Source organism: Mesoplodon densirostris, chromosome 8 (assembly GCF_025265405.1).
Source record: "Mesoplodon densirostris isolate mMesDen1 chromosome 8, mMesDen1 primary haplotype, whole genome shotgun sequence".
Lineage (NCBI taxonomy): Eukaryota > Metazoa > Chordata > Mammalia > Artiodactyla > Ziphiidae > Mesoplodon > Mesoplodon densirostris.
Genome location: NC_082668.1, coordinates 104,695,989 through 104,706,181, shown reverse-complemented (window position 1 = coordinate 104,706,181; position 10,193 = coordinate 104,695,989). Strand labels below are relative to the sequence as shown.

Here is a 10,193-nt window from a genome sequence, read left to right as displayed (position 1 = left end):
GGGACTTCCGCTGGGGCCTCCTGGAGAAGGAGGTTTTCTCTACTATAAAGAGTGTCTGAGAAGGCGCCCTCTCTCCTGCTGTCTTCCCTCAACTGTTGCAGGAAGGGAGAACCCTTCCAGGGCCTGAGAGTGGGCTCTTGTCTAACACTCGGAAATGAATTGTCTGCGGAGACACACGCGTTGACCAAGCAAGAGACTTGATTGGGAAGGGGCCCCGGGTGGAGAGCAGCAGGGTGAGGGACCCCGGGAGAACGGCTCCGCCACGTGGCTCACAGTCTCGGGATTTAACGTAATGGGGTTAGTTTCCGGGTTGTCTCTGGCCGATCATTCTGACTCAGGCTCCTTCCTGGTGGCGAACGCACCATTCAGCTGAGATGGATTCAAGCCAGGAGGATTCTGGGAGATTGGTAGGATGTATGGACTGGCGTCTCCTCTCTCCTTTTGACCTTTGCCAAATTCTTGTGGTTGGTGGTAGCTTATTAGTTCCACATTCCTTACCAGGACCTCCTGTTGTAAGAGAACCCATGCAAGTGGTCACTATCGGGCCTGGCCAGGATGGGAGGTTTCAGTCAGTGGTTCCCCTAACGCAACCACTGGGGAAACATCCCTGGTGGGGAGAGGATGACTGTGGGGAGTGATGTAATAGGCCTGGGTCTGCGAGGATGTCTGGAGCCAGTGCACAAACTCTGAGACCACTCATGGCTCTGCTTCTGTCTCAGCATAGGGTACAAGTCCTTCTTAAAGCCATTTGCAGCTGGAGCTTCTTTGCTTTCAGCCCAAAGCATCCTGAGAGATTTCTTTTTTCTTAATATGTGTCTTCAGATCTATCCTCCTGGCCTTTGTTCCCTGCTCCTCCCTCCCTGAGATGAGGCCCAATCGCTCACTTGTCCCTTCCTGCCCGTCACAAAGGTTCAGGACACAAAGTGTCAGATCAGAGCAGGAGGTAAGAGCCAGCCCAGCGACCCAAGCCTCCAGCATAACGTGCCCCACCCCCAAAAAAAACCACTGTAACATAAAATCTGACAATGTCCCTGTGAACTCAAAAACTGGGTAACCTTTTGGTGGGTGTTAAGCCAAAAGACACAACCGAGCCAAAGATCAGAAGGAAGCATTTATTACTTGCAGCAAGTAAGGAGAGGACCAGGGATCTTTCCCAAAGCAGTGTCTTCCCAAACAGCAAAATTTTAAGCCAAGGGTACGTGCATGTTCATGAAGGGGCTTGAGCACAGGAGAATCCAGCATAGAATTGGGGCCAAGGTCGACAGGGTCTAAGCTTTAGTTGATTGAAGTCAGGAGGGTCAACATCATCTTTCCATCCTCCACCTGGGTGGGGACCTTGGTTCCTGCAGAACTCAAAGACTGTATCAGATTGTGATGTATATCCCTTGAGGAGGAGCTAGAACTCTGTTTTATCATTGAACTATTGTTTCTTGACTGCTTTTCCTTTGTTCCTGCATTCCCTCACTTTCCTTAAGACCACTGATTACTGAGACCTGTTCAAGGACAAATGTTGTTTCCAGGCCTAGATCCCAAAATGGCTCAGGCCAAAATGGCTTCTCTTATGTCAAGGAAGCCATGCCTGGTTCTCTTTCTCCAGGGACCCCCTACCCTCTCTGCTTACATCCCTTTCGCACATAATCTCCTATAGCAACTCCCTTTTTCCCACAAGAAAAAGCCCAAACTTGAGCTCCTTATTGGATCTCACTGTAATCTGACCCTAGAGGGCAAACCTACCACGTGTGGAAATGCATTCTGTGTGGGCTGAGAACTCAGAGGTCAACAGGAAGTGGCCACCTCCCCTGGGAGCTCCGGTTTTGTTCCATTCTGTGCATGATGTGTGCACTGGTACTCTGGGACCTCGAGGGAAATCACAGGAAACTTCACACAAAGGCGGCCTGGGGATGAGTCGTGAAGGATGAGGGTTTCCAAAGCAACCATAATAACTCCTGATACCACAGATAGGAGCCCGGGGCTGCCTTTGTGTGGCTGGATCCTCTACCAGGAATCACACTTCTCTGGGCCCACATGCCTGACACCTGCTCTTCCTATGACACCCACAGGAGCTCCTTCCCACCCTGAAAACTCCCCTGGCCCACCCAAACCACCTCACTCCTGCCTTTGTGCTGCCAGAGGACTCAGGATTACTCTACCACTATAGGCATTCTGCATTATTATTCAGAAGACTATTGTTCAGATAAATGTCTGTCTCCCACAATGTACGGGCAGGGACGTGTTTTTATTCACTTTTAAATCCCCAGAGATTAATACAGAGGCTGCTGGAGACTTGACATGCTATGTAGGTTTGAGGGGAAAGAGAGGAAGAAAGGAGGGAGGGAGGGAAGGGAGAAGGACAGGCCCACACTCTGGCTCCAGTTGACTGGTCTCCTAGCCCTTTTGAAAGGGGGCAGGGCACAACCTTTAAAAGAATGACACAGCCCTTGAGGATATGGCATAAACTGGTTAGAAAAAACTAGGTCCAAGATGGTGAAAGATTCAACTTCTAGTCGACCTTGAGACTCATTATATGCTTATTGTAATACATTAACATCCAAATGACATACTCACAGTTGCCATGACAGTTCGGAGGCAGACCGTAAAAGGTCAAAAAGTGGGATGGTGGCCCATTCCTGGAAATCCCTGCCCCTTCCCTGAAATAGTTGGAATAATCCTGCCACTCATCAGCTTATAAAGTTACCCAACTCATAAAAACTAACCACCCCATATTTCGGTGCCTCTAGCCTTCTGAGATGGTCCACACTCTGTCTGTGGAGTGTGGTTCTCCCTTGGCCACTCTCACTTTCCTAGACAAACCCGTGCCCTGGGGCTATCTCGTCTTCTGAGCTGGACCACATTCTGTCTGTGGAATGTGTATCTCTCTAAATAAATCTACTTCTACTTCTATCACTTTGTCTCTCACTGAATTCTTTCTGTGTACAGACACAAGAGAACCTGAGCTTCATTAAGTCCTGAGAGCAGATGTGTGATCTCAATTAAAAGACAGTGGGTTCAAGCCCCAATCTGGGTTGTGGGGTTTCACTTTTAGGAATTTGAGACCTTTTTGACCAGGTATTAACATGTCAAAACCTTCACACCTTAGCAAAACTGAGTGTTGCATTTTTTCTTGCAGTCAAGTTCCTAGCTGCTAGGAGGAAGCCTGAGTAAGAAAGCAAGTGCAGCTTGCATGGGCCCTGGGAGTCCCCATGGAAACCCCTTCATGTCCTCCTGGCTCAGGGCTGTAGCAGGACTAGGTCAGATTAACTGCTTCTTATCCTGAGGGCAGAAAATCTGCCACTGAACTGGAGGGGCCATAACCGGGTAGGGCTCTGGTGGGGATGTTCTCTGGTAAAAACCAAGGTGGCACAGAAAACATCTCAGTCTGGTCACCAGAGTTTCTGGAGAAGTACAAAACCGTTCATTCTTACAATCTCTAGAATGCCAACTAGGGTACCTCACCCTGAAACATAGCTTCTTATATATGCCAGAGTGCACAATCCCCCTTTTGGGATAAGATCTCCTCTGTAAATTAAATGCTCAAGTAATATTTTCACCAGAACAGCTTGACATCAGGTCCCGCTGGAGCATGCTTTAAACCTACAAATGGCACTCATGGAAACCCTAGAAAAGCAGACAGAGCTCTTTCCCCCTGAGGTCTACAAAAAGGTAAGGCAAGAAGTGTGGGCTGATGGCACTCCAGGGAAGGCCAGAAACGCAAGACCAATACAAATCCCGTGGGACACCTAATCTAAAACAATATCCTCTGAGACAAGAGACCCACAAGGGAATTCAGCCAATTCTGTAGAAGTTTTTGAAAACAGGATTGATTAAACCTTGCAGGTCCTCATATAAAAACCCTATCCTCCCAGTCAAAAAGTCAAACTCAGCAGAGTATCACTTTGTCCAACATTTGAGGGCTATTAATGAAGTAATCCAAGACTTACACCCTGTGGTGCCTAATCCACACACTCTGCTCACAACTATTCTGGGAACATATGGCTGGTTCTTAGTCCTGGACTTGAAAGATACTTTTTACTGCATTCCTACTGCAGACTAATCACAGCAACCTTTTGCTTTTGAATGACAGGACCCAAAAACACAGGTAGCCCAACAGTATTGTTGGACAGTCCTGCCTCAAGGATTTAAGGATTCCCCTACTTTGAGCAGGGACCTTCAAGATGGCAGAGGAGTAAGATGTGGAGATTGCCTTCCTCCCCACAAATACATCAAAAATACATCTACATGTGGAACAATTCCTACAGATCACCTAATGAATGCTGGCATAAGACTTCAGACTTCCCAAAAGGCAAGAAACTATCCACGTACCTGGGTAGGGCAAAAGAAAGAAGAAAAAACAGAGACAAAAGAATAGGGATGGGATCTGCACCAGTGGAAGGGAGCCGTGAAGGAGGAAAGGTTTCCACACACTAGAAGCCCCTTCACTGGCAGAGATGGTGGGGGTGGCAGGGGGGAAGCTTCAGAGCCACAGAGGAAAGTGCAGCTACAGGGTGCAGAGGGCAAAGCAGAGAGATTCCTGCTCAGAGGATCGGTGCCAACCATCACTCACCAGCCCGAGAGGCTTGTCTGCTCACCTGCCGGGGCAGGTGGGGGCTGGGAGCTGAGGCTCAGGCTTCGGAGTTCAGATCCCAGGAGATGACTGGGGTTGGCTGCGTGAACACAGCCTGAAGGGGGTTAGTGCACCACATCTAGCTGGGACGGAGTCCAGGAAAAAGTCTGGACCTGCCTAAGAGGCAAGAGACCATTGTTTTGGGATGCACGAGTGGAGGGTATTCCTTCCTTGTCTGCCCACAGAAGGCAGAGCCGCGCCTAAACATCTCCAAAGACAGGCGCGAGCCACGGCTATCAGCTTGGATCCCAGAGACAGGCATGAAACGCTAACCCTGCTGATGCAGACACCAAGAATCCTGTGTGCAAGCACAGGTCATTATCCACACCCCACAGGAGCCTGTGCAACCCACCACTGCCAGGGTCCCATGATCCAGGGACAACTTCCCTGGGAGAACACATGGTACGCCTCAGGCTGTTGCAACATCATGCCAGGCTCTGCCGCCACACACTCGCCTGAATTCCAGTTATAACTACCGTTCCGCCCCCCACCCCCCTGCATAAGTGAGCCAGAGCCAGCTAATAAGTTGATGCTTTAACCCTGTCCTCTCTGGGCAGGAAAAGATGCCTGAGGGTGACCTACATGCAGAGGCGGGGCCAAAACCAAAGTTGAACCCCAGGAGCTGTGCAAACAAAGAAGAGAAAGGGAAATCTCTCCCAGCAGCCTCAGGATCAGCACATTGAACCCTCACAATCAACTTGGTGTACTCTGCAACTGTGGAATACTTGAACAGACAACAAATCATCCCAAAATTGACACAGTGGACTTGGGGTTTGCCGCCTGTGACTGATTTGTTTCTGCTTTTTATGCTTACCTTAGTATAGTTTTTAGAGCTGGTGATCATTTGTGGATTTGTTTATGGGTTTTGTTGCTCTCTTTTTTATTATTATTATTTTTTTTAACAATTTTTTAAATTTATTATTATTTTTTTATTTCCTTATTCTTTTCTCCCTTTTCTTCGGAGCCTTGCGGCTGACAGGGTCTTGATGCTCTGGCCTGAGCCTCTGAGGTGAGAGAGCCGAGTTCACGACATTAGACAAGCAGAGACCTCCCATTTGCAGGTAATATCAATTGGCGAGGGCTCTCCCAGAGAGCTCCGTCTCAACGATAAGACCCAGCTCCGCCCAACGGCCAGCAAGCTCCAGTGCTGTACGACCCATGCCAAACAACGAGCAAGACAGGAACACAACCCCACCCATTAGCAGAAAGGCTGCCTAAAATCGTAATAAGTTCACAGACACCCCAAAACACGTTATTGGACACGGCCCTGCCCACCAGAAAGACAATATCCAGCCCCACCCACCAGAACACAGGCACCAGCCCCTCCACCAGGGAGCCTACAAAACAGCCACCCCCAACGATGCACGCTGAAGAGACTCAGGATGAGAAAGCACAGGATGCTGACCCCAGATAGCTAAGGTGCACATCAAAGGAATGATTTCAGTGAGCCCAGACTCTTGCATCTTCCCATACACAGAAAAGCGTTACATTCATTAACTTGATATGTCTGGTTTTCTTTAATTAACAGTAATCTTTTGATATTCCTACTACCTGGTCTTTGTTGCAAAAATGCCTGTATATCCTGGCTCCCCCCTTGTCTCTTCAGAGCAGTCCCTCAGAGCACCTGAGAGGCTGTGTCCTGGGCCTAAGTCCTCAGAATGCCCTCCAAATAAAACATAATTCTCAACTTTTATGTTATGCATTTTTTTTCAGTCGACAGGAGCATCACTCACTTCCCCCATGGCTGGGTCAGCAAGGCCCCAATTCTCCTAGAAGACTTCAAGATCAAGACTAGGATGGAGAGAGGAGGTGTAGTCTGAAAACAGACCCCGCCCTCAGTACCTTAATATATCTCCTTACAGAAACAATCCCAGAAAAAAATCCCCTGCGTTTTTTTTAAAACTCTGAAATAAGACTGTCAAATCACCCCCCAAAAAGCCCAAGATAACGGATTCCTGCCACCTTGACATAACTTGGAAATATTGAAACAGCTTCTTCATAAGATAAATGCATTTTATAAGTTTAATTTCTGGGCAAATACATAAATAAAACCCCATGTGTTTTTGTGAAATGGCATGCGATATATAACCTTAAAAATAACAACAAATCACGAGATCTCTAAGAACAAACAAACAAATATGTATGCTACATTAGCGGCCCCCAATGAGGACAGACAGATAAATAAAACAGTAGACTAACAAAAGTGATAGGAAAAATCAGTGCACTGATTTTTTTGCTTCTGGTTAGATATGTCTGGTTAAGAAGCATTTGCTTTGTGGGGACTTCCCTGGTAGCGCAGTGGTTAAGAATCTGCTTGCCAACGCAGGGAACACAGGTTCGAGCCCTGGTCCAGGAAGATCCCACATGCCTCGGAGCAACTAAGCCCGTGCGCCACAACTACTGAGCCTGCACTCTAGAACTCATAAGCCACAACCACTGAAGCCCACGCACCTAGAGCCCGTGCTCCACAACAAGAGAAGCCACCACAGTGAAAAGCACGTGCACTGCAAAGAAGAGTGGCCCCGCTTGCCACAACAAGAGAAAGCCTGCATGCAAGCAACGAAGACCCAATGCAGCCAAAATTAAATAAATAAGATAAGTTAAGTAATTAAAAAATGCTTAAAAAAAAGAAGCATTTGCACTGTAAATACTCTTGTTTCTGCACTAAGTGTCTGCTTCTTGCCACTGTGGAGCCTCTTTGCTCACCTGCATACTGGGGCTAAGGTGAATACGTCCACCTCTTTGTTTACCTGCCTTGTCCTGTTGAATAATTCACTGCTTGGTGCAGGAATTTCCAGGGGCTGCAGCTAGCACAGAGCTGGGAGCTGGGAGGGAGTGGTGAAGCCCAGAAGTGCCAATATTTTGCCTTTAATTACAGCTCCTGCCCAGTGCTGATCCCAGGCCCCAGCCAGGGGAGTAGCCATTCCCCAGTATTCTACATAAACACAAACAGCCCTACAAGCCTCAGAGCTGGCTTCCCCATCCCTCCCCCACACCCCTCCCAGACTCCCCATGTTCCTGCCAGCTCTCATGGAGTGTGAAATGTCTTATAAGTAAGAACAATTTATGGGGAATCATGTTGACAGACTGAAAGGCTGTCAAAACCAACAACAACAACAAAAAATCATGCAGGGTATGTCAAGTCCCCAGCATCGCCGACTGGCTATACAGAACGGAAAGAGTTTTCAGTGAAATTTGGGAATGCGTATTTCATGTGTTCAGTTAAACGCATGAGGATGCACTCAAATGTCTGCATCTCTCACCTGGACAGGGCAATCAGAGAGGGGTCAGGTGCCTCTCTCAGACACTTGGGCACCAGAGTATAAAGTCACACTTCCACAAACAAGCATTCGCCATGAGCTGGCTGAGTGCCAAGCCCGGTACTGGAGATGCAGCAATGAGTCACCCACAGCCCTCTCCTAGAGAACTTCACAGCCTAATGGGCAAGAGACAAATAAATAGGTAAGCACCAAACATCGGGGTAAAGTATAGGGACAGAGGAATGTAGGGGAGGTCTGGGGGTCACAGTGAAATCACAGAGAGTGGGGGACAGAGGGGTGGTAACCGTGACAGCCCGGAGATGAATGACCTGAGTGGGGGAGAAGGAAGGGCACATGCTCTGCAGTGTGGTTGGAGCCCAGAGCTCAAGGCAGGAAGAGAAGAGGAGGCAACTGAGAGGCAAACTAGAGGCCAGATCTTGAGCAGCCTCTGATGCCAAGCTAGTGACTGCAGGGGACACCCAAGCCAAAGCAGCAATCAGAAGAGCCTGAGTCACAAACACCTATGATCATGGCATCCCTAGAAAAGAGGTAGATGAGTAGACTGCTGAGCTCTGACTTGATCTGTGTAAGCATAAGAACTCTGTAAATCAACTATACTCCAATATATATATATATATTTTTTTAAGTGAATGGGTTCAAAGAGGGACAATGGCTAAAGGGCCTCCTGTCACTTGGGCAGAATTATTGTCTCTGCAGCTGTTACCCTTCAGAGTTCTATCACAGCACCAACTCTTGGTAATACATGGGCTTGAATAAAGAATAGGAAAAGTGTCCGTGAAGATAAAAAGGAAAAGAACTCTAGATCTACTAAACAAAGTCTGCCTTGAATGACCCAAACAGAAAACCTCCCCCACTGCAATCAACCAACTCCCAGACAAGTCAGAACTCCTTGAACGAAGCAGAATTTGGGTGCCCTTGATGAAGGATTCCTCTATCCTGCCAAGAATTTATATTGTTCATCTCTCTCTCCAGCCTCCCCCAAACAAACCTATGACCATTTACCAGAGTGACTGTGAACTGGGGAAAGGAAATAATCAGACTTTTGGGGACTTACTGGACACTGGTTCTAAGCTAACACTCATTCCAGGAGACCCAAATGTCACTGTGGTTCACCAGTCAGAGTAGCCACTTATGAAGGTCAAGTGAACAATGGACCTTGTCTGAGCACCAAGCCCTGTAGTGCTCAGGTCCATCTCACAATGAGCACTGTGGGTCTACAACTTTATCCTACGGTTATTTCCCCAGTTCCGGAATACAAAATTGGAATAGACATACCCAGGGTCTGACAGAATTCCCACATTGGTTCCCTGATCCATGAAGTGACGGCTGTTATCATGGGAAAGACCAAATGGAAGCCAGTAAAACTGCCTCTACCCAGGAAAATAGTACACCAAAAGCAACGCCTCATTCCTCAAGGGATTTCAGAGATTAGTGCCACCACCAAGGACTTGAAAGATGTGTGGGTGGTAATTCCAATCACATCCCCAGTCAACTCTCCTATGAGGCCTGTGCAGACGGCAGCTGGATCTCGGAGAATGAGAGTGGGTTATCACAAACTTAACCAAGTGGTGACTCCAGTTGTAGCTGCTGAACCCACCCAGATGTGGCTTCATTGCTTGAGCAAATGAACACATCTCCTGGTCCCTGGTATGCAACCATTGGTCTGGAAAGTGCTTTTTTCTCCATCCCTGATAATAAAAAACACCAGAAGCAGTTTACTTTCAGCCGGCAAGGTCAGCAATACACCTTCTCTGTCCTACCTCAGGGTATATCAACTCTCCAGCCCTAGGTTACAATTTAGTCCCAGGGATCCTGATCATCTTTCTCTTCCATAGGACATAGGCTGGTCCATTACACTGATGACATTATGTTGATTGAGCAAGAAATAGCAACCACTCCAGACACACTGGTAAAACATTTATATGCTAGAGAGTGAGAAATAAATCCCACAAAAATTCAGTGTCCGTCCACTTCAGTAAAAGTTGTAGTGATGCAATGATCTAGGAGATGGTGGGCTGTCCCTTCTAAAGTGAGGGGATACATTGTTGATCCGGTACCCCTATTACCAAAAAGAGGCTCCATACCTAGTGGGGTCCCTTTGGATTTTGCAGGCAACAAAGGTGTGTTTGTCTAGTTCATTTACTGAGTGACCCCCAAAACTGCTAGTTTTGAGTGGAGCTCTGAACAAAGGAGGTCCAGCTGCTAGGCAAGTTGCCCTGCCATTTGGGCCATGGGACCCAGCAGAGCCAATCATGTTTGAATGTCAGTAGTGGATAGAGATGCTGTTTGGA

The 10,193-nt window shown here is 47.7% G+C and overlaps 1 pseudogene; it reads left to right on the top strand.

Annotated features, from left to right (window-relative positions):
- Positions 1-7,976: 7,976 nt before the first annotated feature.
- LOC132494771 (uncharacterized) lies at positions 7,977-9,901 on the top strand (annotated as a pseudogene).
- The last annotated feature ends 292 nt before the right edge of the window (positions 9,902-10,193 follow it).